Below are 23,308 nucleotides of genomic sequence, written 5' to 3' on the forward strand. Positions count from 1 at the left end.
GTCAAAGCGCTTCTTTCCTTACTTTCGCTGCAGTACTGCGGTGTCTTCCAAAAAAAGCACACTAAAATTTTGCAAGGGGCTACTGCTGTCGCGGGTGACAACGCACCTGGTTCATTAATGAAACGAATTGGCCGTATATTTATGAATAAATGAATTGAGCCGTATATTTCTGCTGTTATGGTTGCCGACATCTAAAAAGTTAACCGACAATCATTCAGGGTTCTTCCTGACGTTGCTGCGGCCCTGAAAAACAATAATGAAAGTGTACGCCAGCTTTCTTTTGTTGCATGCTAATTTTCCATGCTTTCTGGTGATACGAATTTCGGATTATACGAATATTTTTGGTGGTCCCGTGAGATTCGTATCACCGAGGTTTCACTGTATATCGCTTGGTCTAACCTAACTCGCCCAGCCTAACTCTGTTTTCTGCACTAAATAAAATGGCAGTGCCATAAACTGCAGCTGGCTAATAATTCTAGTATGTCTTTAAAACCTTTGCAAAAGACAGTTTAGAAGCTTCTGTTAAAAAGTCCGTCAGTAGTGGTGACATTTTAGATCGACTTTACTTTTCACTGCAATTTCTGGGACTTCGCTTATCTGGAATTTTACCGGTTTTTACTATTTAAATTAACAAGGTATTACTGTATATCGATAATTGGAAATAAAGCTTATCTCAATGCAATACAGGTCTTGGAAAGGTTTCCCAAGATTACCGATTCACCCACAGTACGCAAAAGAACAATCCAAGAATAGTCATACTTTATTTCACATGAAAAAAGTCCGTAAACTCTGCTTGCCTTTTTGTGCCAGAGTTCATCAAGCCATCCATATTATTGTTAAGGCCCTCCAAATAAGGAAATCCAGCACCTTCCACTGGGCCCAACAACAGTGAAGCACTTAGCGGCGGCGGCACCTTCATCACTGCTCGGCTACACTTCCACGGCACCAGTGGGGCTCTTCGATTTTCCACTTCTGGCTATCCACGGGCTGCCAGAGCCAGCCAGAGCGCGCTCGTTTTTCGGGTTGCTCCGACCCCCCCCCCCCCCCCCCCCCCCCGCGGTGCACTTCAGGTTGGCGCTCGTTTTTCTCGAATTGGACGGTTCTGGCGACCCGCGGGGAGCCCGAGGGTCGCCAGAAGCTTCCAGGACAATTTAGTCGTGGAAGCTCTCTGGAAGGTTTCGGGCTAGCAGACGCCGAAAAGAGACGATACGCGCTCACCGCCATCTTTGTGAGGACTCGACGGATTGCAATGCGGGCGCTTGCGGACTACACCTTTGCTTGTCCTTACGCTTGGGCCGCTCGGCGCCGTTCCGCCGTGGAGATGGCGCGATTACGAATGGCGGCGAGCATTTGGAGCTCATGTTTATTGCTTTTCTTATGTGTCCCGTGAAGTTTCCTTTCGTGAACAACGCGGCGAACTGTCGTGTTCTAACCATTCTAACTGCGTCGTGCAAATGTCCCAAAAGTTATGTACACGTTCGTACGAACGCATGGAGACCCCTTTTGAGTTAATTTTTTTCGTAGTATTCGATTGTGGTGTCGTGTGTGCTTTATGTGCATTTAGCTGAGACGATTGTGATCGAACTAGCTACTATTTCGCTCCGTCGTATGTTTGCGTGCGTGAACCCCGTCAGAACTTAACTATTTCAACTAGGTCTTCGATGTTGATAAAATTCACTGATCGAATAAATGCGATCGCGACATTGTTTTTTTGTGATCCTCGTTGGTCGTGAACGGCGTGCGAGCGTACTTCGATCTACGGGCCAGTATATGAGGTATATGGTATTATGTCATGCTACGACGCGTCGATGTGAAAAAACGAAGATGAATTCAGAAATGTATACATCCTTTTGTTGCTTATTTCATCGTCGGCTTTGTCTTTTCCACTTCTTAGTAATAATTCCATGCAGTATGTACGGGGTTATCACCTAGTAGCTCAAATAAAAGCTGAGCTAGTACATGAGATTTTTGGAGTGCCACTTAGGACTGGAAAAGAGGCTCAGGCAACATCTGCCAAAACTAGTCGAAGACGCGTCACACGGAAGTTTATTTTAGATATAACGTGCACTCGTGATACCCATACCGCCGCATGTCTCAAGTTATGACAAAACGCAAGCTGGTCAACGCGTGTGTGCGACGTAGTACGCAATAGATCCTCGAGCTCTTTAGGGGACACGATCACTTTCGCGAGATTTTCGCATCGTGTTGTGCAGTGACTGTTACACGCACTAAGCAGACGTGAGCTGGTTAAGCCGTTAGCGCGCAGTAGCTCACCTTGCATCGCTTTCGTGGCGCCGTGCGCCAGCAGGCTGTTTTGTTCGCGGACGGTGCGAGTTGCGCACGATTTTGCGAACGTACGTGATCGTATCCCAAATCCGTATGCTCGAGATATCGCTTCAGCTCTTCAGCGAACCTAGCCACATATTTTCAAGCGGGCAATGCAGAAAAACCAACGCGCACGCGGCGCAAAGTTTCGTTTGCCGCCACGGCGGTAGCGTTTGTTTGCGTTTACGCTGGCTGTCCCAGCGTTCGATTTGTGTGATCTTGGGGCAGTTTCGGGTTGTCTCGGGCTTCCCACACACGTGACCAAGATGCTACTTCCTGTCCCGACCGGAACTAGCTGGCTGACCCTCTGGCTATCTCTGGCTGCCAGAGAACTGCCAGACGTCCGAAAATCGAAGAGCCCCAGTGATGGCAGCCACTATCTCGGCGTCGGTGTGGTCAGAAACAGCTACGTCATCATCGGTACTGATCAAGTCGCTTTCATCCGAAATGGCACCAAGAGCACTGATAACTTGCAGAATTTGTTGAGGCACCTGACACCATCATTTGCAGTGATGACGCACCCAAAGTCGTCACCTGGCAGCGCAAAGTTCACTTTACAGAAGCAGTTGACAACGTCACTTTTCTCATACGTTACCTGAAATTTTACGAAAAATATCATTTCCGATAAAAAAAAAAAATTTTAATCCATTAAAACAGCGTGGCCTTCGCGATTAGCTACTGCGCATTGCCATAGCTAGTTGCGGAGGCCACGAAAACGGTGTTGTGGTACTTTCCACCGCTAGTGGAGGGCAGTACGTACTCGTGTTGTCATCTTCTCGGGGGGCTGCTACGAATCCATACCTCCTTGACGCGTGCGGAAAGCGCAAGGCGCAAGCAGCATGGGGCAGTTAGCTTTGTTCGCGGGTCGCGGTGAGGACTATACACTGTTTGTGTCGCTTTTTGTATGACAGGCTGCCGCATCCGACGCAGTAGGACTGCTGTGTAGTGCAATGGCAGGTTCTAAGCCGCGACAGCACTTCCAAGTGTTCTTGAAATCGTACACGATGGAATTCCCATGCTTCGTGCCGTCGAAGAAAGGGGAGAAGTTTGGTTTTTGCACCACGTGTGCCTGTGATGTGAACATTTCCCATGGTGGCAAGTCCGACATCAAGTTGCACATGGCATCGAAAAAGCACCAGGGGTACGTGCGAGATGCTGACAAGCAGCCAAGCCTGGCAAGTTTTTGTGCACTCGGACAGTGATTTCAGTGTTATTCGGGCAGAGTGTCTGTTCACGGCGTTCTTAGTGGAACATACTAACATTCCGCTGAGTGTCAGTGATCATGCTGGGCCACTTTTCAGAAAAATGTTTCCCAAGTGTGAAGAAGCAAAACGCTACACTTGTGGCCGAACCAGGACAACTGCAATTGTTGGAGAAATGGCTGCCAACGCCGAGACGCCTTTGATAGATGCCCTCAAACAGCAAGTATTTTCAATCGCTGTGGACGGTAGCAACAACAGGGACACGCAGCTTTACCCGATTGTGGCGACGTATTTGTGAAAGAGACTAGTCGAGTGGAAAGCTGCCTTTTTTGCCTCGGGACAATTAAAGGCGAAGCGACTGGTCAAAGATTGGGCACCTAATTTTGGACGTGATGAGATCTTGGAATTTACCTGCTCAGAACTTGTTGGCCATGTCCTCGGACAACGCCAGTGTCATGGTCAGGAAGAAAAACAGCGTGTCAATGATGTTAAGAAGGTTCAACCAGCTTTGATTGGGGTCGGTTGCCCATGCCATCTCATAAACTTGGCCGCGCAAAAAGGAGCGTCATGTCTTCCTGTAAAGGTTGATGAAGCTTTGATTCACATTTTTTTTTTACCTTCAAAAAAGTTCGAAACGGAAAGATAGATTCGAAGAGTTTCAGGAAATGCATGACGTCGAGGTGAGGAAGATGTTGAAGCATTCGCCAACACGTTGGCTTTCGTTGGGAAAGTGTTAAAGAGTCTTATAGATCAGTGGAAGCCACTTCTCAGTTGTTTTTTTTTTTTTTTTTGTGAGGCGAAGAACTGTAATAAGCAGAGCTTAGTCCTACCGGATTCCAAAGACTTCTCAACAAACCTCCAAGAACTCTGCACCTACCCGAAAGTCTACTGTAGGTCTGGAAAAAGCACCGATGCCGATGAAGTCCCACTTAAGAGAAAAAGTGTTCATCTTGCACCTCAAGCCAAAAGATAAAGCGTCAGATCACAGAATCCAGACGAACCAGCCTCATCACTCGTGAAGAGCACCTGTTTCTTTTCTTGTCATCGGAGCTAAGTAGGGCGTGCTGTCTCTTCTTGCAAAATGTAGGGCCGGTTTTTAAGAGGACAAACTGCCTCTTCAAGAACAGGCTCCTCAAATTCATGTACTAAGGGGACTCTTGAACCGCCTTCTTGAGGATCTCCTCACCAGATTTGTGTGGCCTCTTTTCTCAAAGAATGCAATTCATTGCTGGAAGTTCCTATGGAGCTGCGGAGAACCAGAAAGGTGATAAAGACCTTGTCATTGGCAGCATAGCCCCCTCTGTTGTTGAAACACTGAGCTCAAGTGAGAAAGAGCAGTTCTTTTCAGCTGTACGTCTGTACTTTACAGCATCATGTGTTATATTAGACGTAAGTTTCCACTGGAAGACATCAACCTCAAGATGGCCGAGGTTGCCCAAGTGCAGTCATTGGAGACTGCTTCATTCAGCAGTGTACGACATTTCATTACTGCGTTCCCTGCTCTTTTGCCACAGCAAAGTGGTGAATCAAGAGAGAAGGCAGTCAATGAACTCCAAGTGGAGTTTACTAGCTTACAAGCATACAGTGTTCCAGCAGACATTTTGAAGGAGCCCAGGTGCGACGTACAGTGGGCACGTTTGGGAGCTGTTCGAAGTGTTGATCGATCGCTCAGGTTCCACAGAATTTCAGTGGTTATGCTGGGCATTCTCTCCATTCCCCACAATAATGCGGAATGTGAGATAATATTCAGCACTGCCAACAAAAAAACGGGGTTTTGCTCATCTGTCTTAAAAAACTCTCGAGAGCCTGCTGATGGTGAAAGGGCACCAGAGTGGAACTTGCTTTGAGAAAAGTTACACGGAGAACTTTCTCAAGCATGCGAAGTCCGCAACAGCAGTCACTGCAAAAATAAATTGTTGCCCAATTGAGTTGTAGCACTGATTACTCTCTGACCGATTTTACTTATGGTTGCAAAAACATGATTGAGCTTGTCGCTAAAGGCAAAACCCTCGGAACATGTAACAAAAAAGTGGGTTGGCTACACCCCCCCCCCCTCGTTTGAGGGCTTTACTAATTTCTGTGTTGCTAGGTTGGCAGGTATGCTTTTCTTGACATAGTTCCAAGCAAGAAGTGCACAAGTCAACACTGCCACAAGAAAGACAACCATGCTACACGAAACAAAGGAACAAGGCCTCTCTGTTGATCTGGTCACATGCTCTTGGTGATGACAGCCACTGGTTTGGTGTGGCATGCAGTGGTGGGAAACTTGCGCCAATTGCGCCAATCTGCGCCAACTGGCAATTGCTGCTCCACACTGTTCCAAAAGGGTCTTTTTTGCCTAATTTGCGCCATTGCTGCGCCATAACGTGGTGTTAGGGACCGAAACTAATGTTTCGTGGACAGTGCGCTTCGTGAGTGGATGTACGTTGTGGTCGCCATCTTGAGCTGCTGCATTTGTTAATGGCACCACTAGCATCCCAGTCGTCGTGACAGCCGACGTAATCCAATTCAATATCAGTGGCAGGTTGCAACGGTACAGCAGCACTAGGACCCTAGCTACCCTAGCAGCACTGCAACCGTGCCGCAACCTTCGCTTTCTGCAAGCGATGCGCACTCCTCTCTGCTGATGCTCTAGCTGTCCTGGCAGCGGACGGAGGTGCGTTTGTGTTGTCGCCTAATAAAAGCATGCAGTATGGTTACGACAGAGCTACGCTTGCTGTGCCGTACGCGTACGTTTATCGTAATGGCGTGAGTGCAGCGTGGTTTCAGTGTGCACGATCCGCAACGATCAACTCCGCAACAGCGAGCTGCTTTCGTTTCTACAAAGCGGTACGCGTGTGAACGCTCTCTGGCACAACGAGCAGCAACGATCGGCGGCTAAAGGCGTGCAGTAGGCTTAAAGCAGCGCGACGCGACAGGCATGCCCGAGAAGTTAGGTGAATATATACTTATTGCGACAGGGTTGTCAGCGATACGTCATACTGGCGCGGTCGTCGGTGGCCGCCACCTCACATTCGCTCTTTCCCTGTGCAGGCATTAGAGCTGTGCACGGGCCGTATTTCCGAGCCCGAGCCCGGCCCGGGCCCGCTGACTTTGTCGAAGGCCCGCCCGAGCCCGACGGCAAAGGGCTGCGAGCCCGCCCAGCCCGGCCCGACGTACGAAAACACAATCCCGGGCCCGGCCTGGCTTTTTGAAGGTTCGCTGCAAAAAGAAAACATCGCCTCATGTCAGCATCAATGGAGTTCGCTTGCCAAAGCCGTCACGTGTATGGGGTATGCCAATGCAAGCGTCAGCTTGCACGAATGCGATCTACATCGGGTCGCTCGTCGCTGTCGCATGCATTTTCACTCATATAGGATTTGGCCTTAAATCTAACGCGGAATAGTCGCGTGGCGCCGTCACTAGCTCAGGTGGTGTTACTTCTATGTTTGTCGGAGTGCAACAGAGGCAGTGCTTTACCTCTTTTGTTTAAAGTAGCGAATGGAAAGGAAAAGCGGTAAAGGGCGGTCGCCGAAAAGGTGCTGTATGCGTGCTGGAAAATAATTCCCGCTCATTCTCTATACTTCGGGCTTGAGTTGGGCTTTGCGCCGGGCCCGAGCCCGGCCCGATAAAACTCCAAGTAGCCCGAGCCCGGCCCGGGCCCGAGGTGAAAATACGTCGGCCCGCCCAAGCCCGGCCCGCGGGCTGGGTCGGGCTCGGGCTTTTGGGCTACCCGGAGCCCGTGCACACCTCTAGCTTGCATCGCCGCAATCGCGCGGAAGTAGGAATCATTGATCGACCGATTTCCGCACTTTCGAAAAGAGACACTGTGGCGTCAGCAAGTGCAGCGGCGCAGTAAACTTTTATTGCGTAAAACATTATCGCGGCACGCAGTATAATTATACACACACACGCGCGCACACACACACACACACACACATGTGTGTGTGTGTGTGTGTGTGTGGCGTGTGTGTGTGTATAATTATACTGCGTGCCGCGATAATGTTTTACGCAATATTAGAGGCAGTTGAGTGAAACCATTTACATACTGCTGACAGCCACCTTGCGCACTACAGATATTTTTTGTTTTGCAAATAATTTGTTAATTGGGATTATTTATGCTAAATATTGACTTAAGGCAAGAAGTGGGATTTGCAAAGTTCGAGAGCGTCTTCACGAGCCCCCATTGCATTATTTGCGAGAAAGAAAGTCTCAGTGTACCATTTCTTCCGAGCTGCAAAGAAGCCTGAGAGATACGAGGAAAAAAACACGTGACTAGCGCTTTCGCGCGCCGCGATTGTGCTGCTCTCAGCCGTGGTTTGAGCGAACGAAATCAGCTGCGGCCGCGATTCGCCAGCTTCGTCACAGCTAGTTGCAGCGGTAGGCCGATAAGTTGGCGGTAGTTTCTTGCCTGTGTCAGCCAGTTGGTGCACGTGACGATGCAAGTTTTAGCGAGCGCGGGCCAAGCAACAACCGCCAACTTATCGGCCTACCGCTGCAACGGAGGCGGCGAGTCGCGGCCGCAGCTGATTTCGTTCGGTCAAACCACGGCTATGGTGGCTACCACGGCTGAGAGCAGCACGATCACGGCGCGCGAGTGCGCTAGTCACGTGGATTTTTTTTTATTTCGTGGGCTTTCTTTGCAGTTTGGCTAAATTTCTAGGCTAAATTGGCTAATTCTAGGCAGCTTGGCTAAATTCTAGGCAAAATTTTCTTTCTCTGTGTGTTTCATGAAAAGTTCGTGCCTGCTCCAAACACAGGGGTAGCTGCTCCAAAAGCAGATTTTGCCTGCTCCAATGGCTGCTCCAAAATGCTGGAAGGCATTCCCACCACTGGGCATGCTTTAAAAAAAAAAGAACACTCGAGTTGCATACAGCCAGCAAATAATGGCCCTCGAAAGTTTTGGTTTCTGCAAGAGTCTTTCTATCTGTCTGCAAATTTTCACAATCCAGGAAGCGGTAATTTTTTTGTAATGTCATTTTGACTCCCCAGATTCTTGGTGCCGCCAAAATGCAGCAGCAGCAAAAAAAGGGACGCCTACTTCCAGGCATCTTTATAATTTGCCAGCACCTGTGTCCAAAGCTCTGCTACAAATTTATGAGCACCTTATCGGAAAGAGAGCTTCTAGGAATTTCAACGGCATAAATGAAAGCCTTCGTTCACTAATTTGGGCTTTGGCGTCTAAGAAACAGCATGCTTCGCTATTTACGGTTGAAACTGCAGAGTCTTAGGCAGTAATGAAGTCACTGTGGCAATTTGAGAACCTCATTAGGTATCTTGGTGGAACTCAATCCAGGGGACCTGCACCAAGCAGCTGTGTCCAATCTCAAGCATGCTGCAGCCAAGAGTGTCCAGCTTGCACTAAATAAGGGCCAGTACAGTGTTAAAGGGACACTAAAGGCAAATAACAATTTATGTCACAGTGAAAGCTCAATGTAGACGTCTAAAACGGCAGTATTATCAAGAGCAGTGCCCTACTTACTGAGAAATTAAGCTAAATGTATCACACAATGAGCGCCACGAGTGGGACATTTTGGAAGTGATCCCGATGACGTGGGAGAGTCTGAATACAATTAATCACTAGTAATCAAACTAGCTGCAATAAAAAAAAGAACCTTCTGTGCATCAAGAAACGTAATAAAAATACTGCTTGTTCGTTTCTGTTTGATTCATGGAAAAAAGAACCTCTTTGGCGTTGCCATAGGGAACGGCGCGCTTGGTTCAAAAGTTCCGTTTTCGCCGAACTGCGCTTCGCCCGGCGCTCTGCTTCGCTCACGCGGTCGCGTCTCAGTGGTAGTTTCGTTATCGTGTACTGCCGCGTGTGTTTTGCACGCTCGTGAAAGTCTTCGACAAACTACCGCATGCATGTGATGTTGCCGGATGCCCAAATGGTGCACGCCGCCACGCAGTAAAGGCGGGCAACGTTGGGCACAGCAACAGTGACGTGCGAAATACCGCTTTCAGGCGGGTGATTTGAAGTGCGCTAACGCGATGCGGACCACTAAAACGGGATTTTATTTCAAAATAAGCACTTCCTTGGCATAAAGTAGCACTACGAGCTTTCTGGACCGCCGTTTCAACAATCAACGTCGACTTAATATTTGCCTTTAGTGTCCCTTTAATTAAGCAGCAGTCACATTATATATTCCTGGTGTCTTATCGGTATAGGCATTGCAAAATATGCACATTCTACTTGTTATATATAAATAGTGTGCTACAGCGTAGACTACTTATAATGTAAGTCACCGGGGTCGCGAATATCCGCACTAGAAGCAGTACCGCACTATAACCTAAACAACATTCCTTAAAAGCTGCACGGGGGCAAAACATGTCCAACAAGCAGCCACACGATTCTGACAATCGAGGCAGTGACTGGGATGTAAATTTGCATCCGCTTTAAACTTGTAAAATGTTGAACAGTTAACGTCCGCGTACCTGCGACACCGTATACGGCCCGTGTTTGAACACTGAATTTAAGGTAAAGGTACGAACAAAAAGATGGAAACATAATGTGCAGCAGTGGAATGCGCATAGTCGGTACCTGTTATCCGTAAAAGAAAAAAAATCTGCTCACGTATACAGGCACGTTGCTATATCCTCCCTTTGTATGCGGGACCCCACACGCGACAGCAGCAAGTAGTCTTCAGCAGCTCTTTATAGCAGGTTTTCTTCCCATCCAGCCTTCTGCCAACAACACCGTTTTTACCGAAACAAATTACAGTCCTCCAACAATGCTCGACACTTGAGCGTCGTGTTCTGTCTGCCTCCATGTTGTTTAATGTTCTTAAACCGGTCTTGTGGTAATCCGGCTCTCTGGTGTCATCCCGCTAGACCCCTTCGTCAGATGGATGCACGTGCTGGCGGATCGTCCGCAGATTAGTTGTCCTCGTCCAGGACAAATCCGTATTCTGTCTGTTGTCTGAATGCACCATAAGCGGTATGCATAGACATGGAGTTCAGTGGGAAGGTAAACGGGAGTCAGAAAAAAACTGCGTTTAGCCGGTCCTGCACTGTAAGCGGTTACGTTATAAATGGGCTGAGCTGTATTTCTTTTTTGCACTTTTCTCAGAATATAATTTATGACCATTCAATTTTGAGACCTATGTATCTTTGCATCTGAGGCAGGTACACCAATAATTCTTTTTGCAATGGAAAATGTAAATATAGAGAATCCAAGTATGGGAGCAGAATCTTGAGTACAAGCCTTTTAGCTGATTGTCAGAATTGTAACTGGAATGCAAGTGTTTTTCAAAGTGAAGTATTCGCTGTAAATGATTACAGAATTACCCCTCACACCCGTCCCCCCTGTTTGCTATAGTATTCAATCTTTATCATGAGTCTATGTTTACATTTCATACAATGTCATTTTTAAAGCACTTTTTTGTTCTGCCATGGTCATAAACAATGAAGGGGTAAACTTTAATTTTAATTATCTTGGGAAGAATGTAAGTTACAGGAAAGTAATGACATATTTGAAAGCAATGTGAAAAGCTGCACAAACCATGCAGATATTTTGAAGGATATTCTTTTTTGGGGGACCTGCACGTTGGTAGTGAGTGGACAACCACTGGAATGCACACATCGCTTTGGTATTCAACTATTTTTTTTGGCATCTGACTGTCGCCTTATTTGAAAAACATAGTTTCCATGCGTTGCACAACCTACCAAAGCAATGCAACTACGCTCCTTTTTAACCTATGCACACACAAAGAGTCCACAACTCTTGAAACATGGGCGAAAGGTCATCAGTGTTAAGAGAGAAATGCACTTGCTGGTTTTCAGTTTGGTGCAGTGTTTCATATATCGAATGCGTCAGTGTGTGGGTGTTTGATGTCGGTGTGTACGAGCCCTGTACTTTTGGATCAGATTTCGAAGGGGCTTTTTCAATTATATAACCAATAATTCGTTAAATGCAGTGTTAAATGAATCTGGAAGTCACAGTATTAGCAAGTGTTTGCAGGAATTTGAAAAACCGGCATTTGGTTGCCATTTCAGTACCATTTTCAAGGCTTTGTAAACTTTATATTTCATGGTAGTATTCTCAAAATCTTTCAATTTTAGTTTTGGCTAAGCTCCTTAGATTTTTCTCTGGTCATCTGTTTACATATTTTGACATTTAAAAGTCTATGGTTATTAGGGGTGCGGTTTGATTGTTCTTGATGCTTTCTTACACCTTTTTCGTTTGTGTCCCAGAAACAAAAGCATATACATTTGGCGGGGTGTGTTCTGTTTTTTGAGTTCGCAATATACCGTTGGAATGTTTGAAAGTCCTTATACCATTGAATTTTTTCCATGACTATCATGAACCTCGTTCAATGTGTGTATGTTGACAAAAATTAGCTTGTGCCATCATTTGCGATTATCTTGTTGCAGTGTAGTTGACAGTTGCCACCTTCTTCCTGCAGGTTGAGCTTGCCACTGGCCAGTTTCCTTATCAGGATTGTAAAACTGACTTTGAAGTTCTAAGCAGAGTCCTTCAGGATGAGCCCCTTCTTTGCCTGATGATGGCACTTTTTCATCGGAGTTCTGCTCCTTTGTCAGGCAATGGTGAGTTAATGTTATTTTGTGTAACTGGAGTTGAAATTTGGTATTGATGTTCTCTGCTTCTTTTTCAGCCTCACAAAAGACTACAACAAGAGGCCAAAGTACAAGAAACTTCTGGTGAGTGTAGTTTTCTCATGTTGTCAGCAGGGTAAAATATTGGCATACAGTTGAAACTCGATTTAACGAAGTGATTACCACTCAGGAATATTACGTTAATCAGGGTGTTCGTAAAATCGAGAATGGATTTTTCCATCCTTAGAAATCTGATTGTAACGAAGTGTCACCCAAAAGCTATCATGGCATTATTCTTGACGCTAACAAACACCTAAACGTCTGAAAAGTTTGTAAGGGTGGTCCAGACATGGCCCAGACATGGCCCAGACATGCCATGTACGGGTGATGCAGGCCAGGTTGACGGTCATGTAAAGCTATGCCAGGCTGCTGATATACAGAGAAGGGGAGAACAAATGCAGTGATTGCACTAGCCAAGCAAGCAGGTTGCAATGAGATGATCAATGCCATTGCCATCTGTCGCATAAGGCATGAAATAACAAAAGCAACCACCGTGGTGTTTCTGTAGCAGCATTTACAGGGGTAATAAACTACCTCCACCCCTAGCACATCTGGTATGTAAGAGCGCTACCGACTATTGAGTCCATTGTTCGTGCATGGGCACATGGGCAGCCTTGTCAAAATAACTATGGTCATGACTAGGGCAGCTGAATATTTTCACGCGGTAGAGTTAGAGTGCACGCTCGAAAAAAAGCTAGTCTGTGCCAAAATTTGAAGGAAATCTATGCTTTTTTTTTTTTTTATTCAGGAGAACCGTTATATGGGTCTTGTGTCAAGTTTTGTGAAATCGGGTTAATGGTAGGGGTGTGCGAATAGTGAATTTTAGAACTGAATTGAATATAATCAAATAGCGATGACATCGAATCGAATGAGAATACGAATTGAATACTGTTCATTTTTCTAATATTAAGGCAACCATTTTCAAAGCAGCTCTAGAATGGTAATGCAACCATTTTTGAAACAACCCAAGAATTCCACAACATTTCACTTGAAACAAATATTCACAAGTTTTAACAAAGGAATGTTACGATTACTTTTAGCTGATAAAAACGTACCACAATTATGAAAACTGAAGCGAGCTTGTATACAATGGTCTAGTGGTTATGGCGCTCGACTGCTGACCCGAAGGTCGCGGGATCGAATCCCGGCCGCCGCGGCTGCATTTTCGATGGAGGCAAAAATGTTTGAGGCCCATGTACTTAGATTTAGGTGCACGTTAAAGAACCCAGGTGGTCGAAATTTCCGGAGCCCTCCACTACGGTGTCTCTCATAATCATATCGTGGTTTTCGGATGTTAAACCCCAGATATTATTATGAGCTTGTATACAGCAGCAGATAGGGCTTTAGAAATGTTTTGTAACTGCAGGTTGAAACACAGCAGTGACTACAGTATTTCAGTTGGCACTTTGTCAACACCTTTTAAATAAAACTGATATATAAACATTAAACAATATTCATTAGTCAACATCATCATGAATGTAATTATGAAGATAGCGTATTGATGACTCTGTCACTTTGACGACACTGGATTTTTAAACAAAAATGCCTTCATCCTGTGTGCTAGTCAATAGTCCCGTAAAACCTTAGGCTGCTTGCATCACAAGCAACGTTACCCTTCTCTGTTCCAGCATTTCATTTCTTTGATGTTTTTTCATAGGCGCCTGTTGTTCAAAAAATATTCGCCATTTCTAATATACACTATTCAATTCTTTATTTGAAATTTTCGAATATTCGCACACCTTTAGTTAATGAAAACATATGGTTTCTTGCCTGGGAATGGAAATTTCTTCGTTAGTTCGGGAACTTCATAAATTGGGTTTCGTTAGATCGAGTTTTAACCCTTTGAGGGTAGAATTCTTTCGTGAAATGCAGTCCAAAATGTCTAATTTTTTTATTGCTGAAATAAGTTGTTCAGGCGATTCTGTTTAAGAAAGAAGTTGTCTAAAATTTTTTTGCATGACCGTAAAGTGACAAAAATCATTTTTGTTTTTACATACACATGGTTTATTCGTAAACTTGGCAAAAAAACTGCGCAAAATTGAAACAGGACACAAGGCGAAGAAGGCACGACAACAGCAAAAGAAAAAAAAAAGAAAAGCTGTAATTTAGCGCTGTTGTCGGGCCTTCTTCGTCTTGTGTCCTGTCTCAGTCTTGCGCTGTTTTTTGCCAAGTTCAACCATGAACCAACTAGCCCAAGCCTCGACCATAGTAAGTTTATTCGTAGTAACATCAAGCAAAATCCTAAAAAAACAAAACACTTATACGATTTTTTTTTCAAATAAAAGTTATGCATTGTATTAACATAGCTCACTGACATACAAAAATAAGTGCACCAGAGTACTTTTCTGGTAAAAATGTTCGTGCTCCCCAAAACAGGAAATGCAACCATGGCGGCGGCGTTAGTGTAATTTAGCGCTGCATGGAAACAAATGTAATTGCGCCCCAGGGAGCAATAAACGAGAGAGTCACAAGTGGTTACCCTTTGAGAGATTAGAAACCAAACAGCCATCAGCTTTGCGGGCGCAGAAGCAATAACCACCTGAAGGACGAAACCGAAACCAGCCACACTGTGTGCGTGCGTTCTGATGCGCAAGTTAAAGCTGCCACACCGCTTTGGAAAGCAAAAAGAAAAAAATCAACGGAGAGACATTGACATGAAAAAAAATTCCACGTACAGTATAACCTCATTATAACAGACCTTTATAGTGAAGAGGATTTTGGTCTGTTGTAAAGGGAGTATGTAAAATCCAAGTACTGTTACAACAGACTTTTATGTAAACGCTGAATGGGTCTGTTATAACCGAAGAGAATTACACGAGTCACAAACGTGGTCAAAGAACAGATTTATTCTTAATGGGGGACGCGGCTTTCTTGCCGCGGAAAATTTTTTTTTAAATCAGTTTTGCTGAAAGTCCTAGTTTCAGTTTCTGTAGCCCCTTTTCTATTTGATTCCAAAATATCTTCACTGAAAACTACATAGAAGTGCTGTAAAAAATCTGGTCACCTGCCGAGGTGGCAAAAATTGATGCAGAAATGGCAAAAAAATACAAAAACAGCGTTTTTCAAAAATTATAGCTCCGCAACGGCACAAGGGGCGCCGCCATTCTAGGCTCGTCGGAAAGAGCATTTCTCCATACTCAATTTCCCCGCTTCAGCTAGCTCCTCCATTCAGAAACAAGCGTACAAGAAGGAAACGTTTGACGTTCGTTTTGAGGCCTCTGATTGGCTGCTTCTGCCATTTTGCTCCAGCACGTCTCGCCATTGGACCAGTGCTCGCTCCAGAAGAGCGTCGCCTGCTGCTTGCGAGTTGCGAGGTCACGGCTCTCGAAAATCGCGCTACTTAGTGACGCATTCTGTGTTCACTGGTCAACGATCATTTAGAATATAATTACGCTTTACTTTGGCAGCTTCAAGTGGAAACTCAATCGTCAGAGTACAATATCATGCCACACTCATCACGAACATTGCAGACGCGCGTCTCGGACCGACTGTAATGGCGTTGACTCGTTGGACCCGCGGTTAGAGGTTCTGCTCATCCACTTCGGACCTCGTGACGAAGACCATCCAGGGAAAACTCTTTGTACTCGCGATCGAGCATGACGTACTCTGAAACATCGGGCACCGCGGCCACGCACATCGCAGCCGAGCTTTCTGCTCGAAGTCGTGGCTAGGCCTAACTACGTTCACGGCACCCACGTACGAGATGAATCCGAACTTTGAGGGCACGAACATCTTGCTAGGCGACGTGCGAAAGCGAAGAAGCCGCAATGTGCTCCGTCGTAAGCAACGAATCACATCGCCCGCTGGCTCCTCAGAACTGCGGATGGGCAATTTACGCTTTGACAGCGTAGCCCCCCCGGCCAAGCTCACCGTGCAGCGACCGCTCAGAGCAGCAATGGCAGCAGCTTGTAATTTCGCGTGTCGGCGCCCCAAACCGCAAGACCAAGCACGCTGCGCGCCGATTTTTGTCGCCGCAGCTAGGCATAACTGATCATTGACAGACAGGAGATTGGCGGCCTTTGTTCTTGAATCGGTACGTCTATATCCGGTGCACTGTTCCCGTCCCGAAAGTATGCCAAGCAATGTTTGAAGTCTGAAGTTATTGCATTTGGAATCTCCGTTGTAAAGGGGTCCTGACCACCTTGCTGGCCTCACATTTTAGTCAATTATATCCGAATGTCCGTTGTACCAGAATCTGTTGTAAACGAAGCTCAAATAATAGAAGAGATAGGGAGGTTGGCATAATGCCGCAAATTGGTCTGTAGTATCCGAATCTCTGTTGTAAGCCGATCCGTTGTAACGAGGTTATACTGTATTCCCCAAGTGTGGCAGAACATTCCAAGCAAGAGAAATGATAGAAAAAGGTGCACGTTTTAAACCAGCACACCGCGAACATGCACTGATGGGCAAGCGATAGCTGACGCGCCGCTTGGGCAGCAAAAAAGAAAAACAACGGAGAGACATCGGCGCATGAAAAAAATTTCATGTATTCCCGAATTGTGGCAGCACACGCTAAGCAAGAGAAATGATAGAAAAAGGCCCGTGTTTTAAACATACAGGCTATGCTGTACATGTACGGCGAAAACCCTTTGGTGCCTATTAGGTGATGCCGTACATGTATGGCATAACCTAATGTGCACCAAAGGGTTTATGCTGTACATGTACGTCATTACCTGTATGTTTAAAACGTGTGCCTTTTTTGATCATTTCTCTTGCTTTGCACGTGCTAGTGTCACACCAATCTCTTTTCTCCTCCTCCCCCCCCCCCCCCCCTCCAAATTGGCGCACCGGCTTTCGCTTGCTCGTTTTCCTTTCGTCCTTCGTGTGGTTATTGCTTCTCGTGCCCACAAAGCTGATAGCTGTCTGGTTTCTAATCTCTCAAAGGGGGACCACTTTTACTCTCTCGTTTATTGCCCCTTGGAAACAGATTAAATCTGTTTCTGTGCGGCACTAAATTACGCGAACGATGCCGCCGTGATTGCGTTTCCTGTTTTGGGAACTCAGAAAAACTAACTCAGTCTCGTTGGTGATTAGACAAGGGATTATTAGTTTCTTCACTCATTTTGCTTTCTGGACTGGCCATAACCATGCAAGTTTACTTCCATTCGCTTACTCACGCAGTTCGCTTACACTATAGAAGTGCGCGCCGGTTGCTCTGCTGCTAGTGAGTCGAGCGGCAATTCTTCCGATGTGGACTATTCCCCAAGTGGTGAATCAGAATCTGATTCATTGGATGTCAGTTCGTCAGACAAGGATTTACTTACGAGTTCAGCCTTGGATGATGATGGAGCGACATCTCCACTATCACACGCTGAAAAGTTTTTTGTGTTAGAGCAAGAGCATTTTTTAGTGGAAAAGTTCTCTGGTGTGCTTATTTTTGTATGTCTGTGAGCTATGTTTAATACAATGCATAATTTTTATTTATAAAAAATTGTATAAGTGTTTTTTTTTTCCAGGATTTTGCTTGATGTTACTCACAAGTAAACCATGTGTATGTAACAACAAAAATGATTTTGATTTGTCCCTTTACGGTCATGCAAGAAATTTTAGGCAATTTGTGTCTGAAATGGAATCCTCTGAAGATTTAATTCAGCAATAAAAAAAATACACATTTTTGGAGTGCATTTCGCAAAAAAAATTCTACCCTCAAACTGTAGTGCAGGAAATGTCTTTCACTTGGATTTCACAAGACTCGAAAGATGCTCTAATTAACCGAATGTGGAATTATTGAGGGTATCAATAAAGCATAAACAAATGCATACTACATGCTTTTATTTTCTGCATGAATGCCACGAATCCTGTTCTTTGGCATAAATGCAGTGTGCAAGCTGCAGTTGTCACCTTGCGAGTTCCTTCACAGTAGGAGGGGGGGAGGGTATTTATTTAAGGAATACCAATTCAGAAGTGGGATCACTCATCATTGAAATCTGAGGAAGTGCTTTTCTTCTTAGGTGGTATTCTAGTGCAGTCACATCAAGGGATACTTTCACTTCCACAAAATCTCGTGTAACTCTCCGGTGAATGCATCTGTGACAGTGTTTCTTGTCTTGTGCTGTGTCTCACTCCATTGCTACTTTTGCGTAGTGCCTATAGCATTGTTGGTCGTATAAATTGCGACCAACAATGCTGAGAAAGACAGTGTATCACAAAAGTGAAACTGCATCCAAGACTGATTGCTCAAGAATGGATTGCTCACTCCTTTGTGCCATAAAACTTTTGAGATTGATTGACTTCTGAAAAAACCACCCATCCATGTCATTTCGGTGGCTGTGCTTAGGCTGTAATAATGTCCGGAAGTGCTTCCGAGTGGTTTCATTTCAAATAGAGCTTCTCAGTGGCACCACCATCCGTGAATCCTGCCTTCAAGGATTGTTGACTGAATGTCAAGCCACCGAGCTGTGGTGGAGTCTCCCAGCTCCTCATTTCTCGAAACAGGTGTCATACTGAATGCACTGTGCTGCTTTTATTTACCAGAGTCCTTAGCTTTTGCTAGTCTTAAAACTCCACCAAATCATGCAGAGCCAACACCAGCCACTAGGAGCACCACAGTGTTGTAAAGGCATCCATTCAGAACAGTGGTTGCAGGCACTCATTACTTGTTTTAGTGGTTTGACTATAATTTACTGTTTTACTTCTGGAGCGGTTTGGTCATAAGAGTAGCTAGGCAAACTTGAATATCTGAGAATGCTTTTGAAGTAAAATGAACCCCATAATAAAATAAGTGAATTGTCACAACTTATGGCTGGAGGCTGTTGTTAAGCAGGAAACACACAGTGTGAATCTGCTGCATGCAATTAATTAGCATATCACACGTCTTAGTCTGACTTGCCGCATGTGAAGCTTTGGTACACATGAAATGGATGAACAAGCAGCATGCAAGCTTCCCCTACAATTCCTTGGCTAAAGCATTCTTCGAAATCTGCTATTTCCTACATTCCCACAGCCTACAAGGATTCCATGTTTTTAACACCTACAGATGAAGAGATAGCATCTACCGTGCTCGCACTGAAAGACACGTGCTCGCCCGGTTACGATGAAATCAGCGTTTCGCCGATTAATGCTGCTATCTGCGACATCTTTGGCCCACTAACTTATATCTGCAGCAGAATGTTGCAGACTGCCATTTTCCTCTGAGAAATTAAGGTTGCGCGTGTTACTGTCATTCATAAAGGTGGCAGTAAAAATGACCTCAATAATCATCGACCAATATCGGTACTGCCGCTTTTTTCAAAAATTGCAGAGCGTATTATTTATAAACGATTGTATGATTTTATTCAAGTTAAAAAGATTATCTCGAAACACCAGTATGGCTTTCAATCTGGAAAATCGGTGGAATCTGCTCTACTGCAGGTAAAGAAAAGATACTTAGTAATTTCGAACAGCGATATTTTACAGTGGGAATTTTTCTGACTTTCGAAAAGCGTTTGATTCGATCAAACACCAAATCTTGTTTCAAAAGCTAACGACTATGGTATCCGTGGACTGGCCCTTACATTATTAAAGAGTAGTTACCTCGAAGGCAGAATGCAATATACACAGTTTCACGAATTAAAGTCAGACTTAGGTAACATAAACTTTGGGGGCCCACAGGGATCTATTTTGGGTCCTTTGCTCTTTCTTTTATATATTAATGATATTGCTAACATTTCTTTTACTCCCGCCATTGCTATGTACGCCGATGACACTAACGTTTTCTTTTCTGGTCCAGATCAAAATTCATTAGAGCAGCGTGCTAATATCTGGCTAAACGAACTTCATACCTGGCTCAATGTGAACGAAATAAACTTAAACATAAAGAAAACAGTACGTAATATTTCGTCCAAAAAATAACCACTTCTTCATAACGTAAAATTGAGTATCAACAACAATATATAACGCCAGTCAACTCTTGCCGATTCTTGGGAGTTTTTTAGGTTTCACCTCAGCTGCTCTGAGCACATAATTATGTTCATGCTAAGCCATCTAGATCTCTTGGTATGTTATACAGGCTAAAATTTTATTGCCGTTGCACGTTAGAAAACAATTGTACTTCGCTTTTATTCACTCCCACCTAACATATTGTCACCTAGTATGGGGTACGTGCAACAAGACGGATGCTGAACGTGTTTCCTCTCTACAAAAAAGGAGCCTAAAAATGATTTCTTCCCATCCTCCCCCATCAATTGACTCTCTGTATAAAACTCTGAACGTACCACCATTCTCAGTGTTATATCAGCTTTCTTTGGCAACAATGATTTTCCGCGAATTCAAACACGATCGTACCATGTTCTCAAACAAATATCTAAACAGACAAGTGGCATATGACCTTCGCACTATTCATTGACGGATCAAGACCAAGAACTAATATGATACTAAAACTATAGATTATCAGATTATTTCATTGTTGAATGCATACCCATCCCTAATCGAATTGGCCAATCAGAACTCAAGTATGTCTCGCTTTAAAAAACAAGTAAAGCTACTTTTCCTGCCTCCTTGAAATATACAATTATTTGCTATGAACGTGAAAATTATGTAATTTGTATATTTGTATAACATTATAAAATTGTTAAACCCGAACAACGTAAACCTTGTATAATTTTTGTCCCATGTGTTTTTTACTGTTCATGTTTTTATATCAGCTGTGCAATGAGCATTGTACTTATTTTCTCTGTATTGGCTCCTGCTGTTCGACGTGTAAGTCCAGGGTGAAGGCCTCATCAGGAGACATATGAGTCTCCTTTTGCCTTGCCTCGTGGACATATTTCATGTTATGTAGCTATGTCCGAAATAAAAATAAACTAAACTAAAGCATTTGCAATCCTGCTGCAGCTCATAATAAAGTGCTTATAATCAGCCATATCGGAAAACTTTGCACACACATGGTTCACAATGAAGCGAAGCAGTCAAGTTTTTTTGTATGACGAGCTTCTATTCATTTGGTGAACAAAACACCTTCCTCATCATGGTCCTTCTGTCAGAACAGCACCCTATCACACAGCACCTGCATGCGTATGTCACTCACGAATGCGACTTCATTTCCACACAACCATTTGTTCAGAACTTGACATGGAAAATAATAACAATGCCAAAGTGTATGCTCAACTTGCAGCTTGTGCTAGCCATCACAGCGTTCTCTTCTCAAAAGGATGCACTCTCCTGAATGTGGTGTCACTGCGCAGTGGCCTTGTGCAGCATTTCAAGGACGCTGCCATAATTGCGAATGAGCGGGTTGTAGTTTTGAGCGGAATGTAGTTGTTAGGCACCAAGTTTGTTTGATGTTTTATGTCACTGCTGTGCGATAAAAATGATCAAGTTTTATGTACTGTGTAATGTGCACAAGAGGCACATTGGAGAAAGTAGGCAACAACCTTATGAGGTGTGTGGCTGAATTGTTGCAGGAACATCCCTTCATAAAGCGGTATGAAACGAAGAGGTGGATGTAGCAGCATGGCTAGCCAGAGTGATGGACAACTCCCAAGATGGCCAGTGAAAAGAGGCGGCTTATGCAGACTCCCATGGAAGCAGCAAGCAGATGCCAAATCGAATGCTTGGTTTAGTTTCCAACCAGCAGCGGCTTTGCCCTCACATGTCGACATGTTTTTTCATGCGACTGAGCAGGATGGCACACACACCAGAGTGTAGGATCCACATAAGAGGCTGGCAGGTCATGCCCATTTTTCATAGCTGCCCATCTTGGTGTCGCAGTGTGGAGCAAGGTATGTAGGATGCAGTGTACACATGCAGCGACAACTTCGATGATGTCTTTGCCAGTGTACACCAGATACCACAATCTGTGGCAAGTATCTCACTGGTATCTCTCTAACTTGTGCCACCCCTCCCCCCTTTGATTTCACTACCTTTGATATCTTTGTGACACTGACACAAAGGTAGATGGAGAAGGAGTCAAAATAAGAGGAGACACTGGCCATGTTTTAGCTGCTTTTTATAACTGGTCTGCATTGAAAGCTGTCAGTGCTTTCTGTGTACCTTGCTCCATGGAAAAAAAAATGCTTTTGCATAGGGCCCAGCTTGGCTTGAAGAGCAGCACAGTCATTTGGATGCTGCAGTGCCATTGCAATGTTACCGAGTACCTCGCTTCTTCTGTTCTGTGTCCCTGTTCCTGCCTGCTTTGAGGCCTAGGAAACACCATTGGCCACAGAAAACTGCCCACAGGGTTGAAGACCACAGACAGGTACTGTAAATGCTCCCAGCTGGTAGGATGAGCTAGTGTGTTCTGTTTGCCTCTGACAGCCAGTTTCCCATGCAAAAGGAAGGTTTCTTTGTAATATCTTTAGGAAAAGGGTATTTACTCTGAACAAAGGAAAATCGACGTGTTGTGCACAAGTCTGATATTTGGCAGCAGGCACAATGGGCATTGCAGGACTACTCACAGTATGCAGAGTATGGTTCTCATTTTTATGAGCTGAGAGTTATGAGGCTGTGCCAGTTTCTTGGTTTTTCAACTGCCAAGGACTGTACTATAAGGCAATTTTTTAAAGCAAGTGGGGAGTTCAGGTTTTTACAAATTGACGTGTTTTATAGTGTATAGCGCCATTTTGTACATATATATATATATATAATATGTGTCTGTCTGTCTGTCTTTAGTGTGTATTATAAACATTTTAATGCTGCTGATTTTCAGTGAGCTGAAGTGGAACGTATCTTGTAATGCTTTTTAGTCCTTACTGTAAAATTTAAGCTTGCTGTGTGCTACTAACGCAGTATCTGTATGTCCATGCAGCCACCCTGCTCAGATAGTAAACATGCAAATGCAATCCTACTTTATATGGCCACTAAAGTGGCTTTGCATTAGGACCTTGTTTCAATGCATTTATTTTTTTGTAAATGCTCATGAAAGCAGCCTGGTGCATGGTCCTTGGAACTTCTTATTAATGCCAAGCATTAGTTTGTAAGTGCAATGTCCTTTTTGCTAGTTGCTCACTATTTACAAAAAAGTTCTTTCCTTTTGACTTTTGCTTTTTATTCGACTGCTTTTATTGAGCACAAGCATTAGATCATTCTGCCCACAGCATTGTTTGTACTGAGGCTTCTGTTCTTTTCAAAAATTGTCTATAAGGAAAATGTCACAGTTGCATAAAATTTTTTTAGCCCTAAAGTATAATTTGCTCATTGCACAAAGACCTGGTGCTTGGTTTGCTTTCCCTGTGACACCTGCATAAATGCTTGAATGCATGTAGAAATTA

At 44.5% G+C, this 23,308-nt stretch overlaps 1 long non-coding RNA gene across 1 annotated transcript; it reads left to right on the forward strand.

Annotated features, from left to right (window-relative positions):
• Positions 1-11,813: 11,813 nt before the first annotated feature.
• Positions 11,814-21,836, forward strand: LOC119378150 (uncharacterized). The gene is made up of 3 exons (XR_005180940.2): positions 11,814-12,053; positions 12,122-12,167; positions 21,503-21,836. It is a non-coding gene; the product is annotated as an uncharacterized LOC119378150 (long non-coding RNA).
• Positions 21,837-23,308: the final 1,472 nt, after the last annotated feature.

The sequence above is a fragment of the Rhipicephalus sanguineus genome, unplaced genomic scaffold (assembly GCF_013339695.2).
Source record: "Rhipicephalus sanguineus isolate Rsan-2018 unplaced genomic scaffold, BIME_Rsan_1.4 Seq706, whole genome shotgun sequence".
In the NCBI taxonomy this organism is placed as follows: Eukaryota; Metazoa; Arthropoda; class Arachnida; order Ixodida; family Ixodidae; genus Rhipicephalus; species Rhipicephalus sanguineus.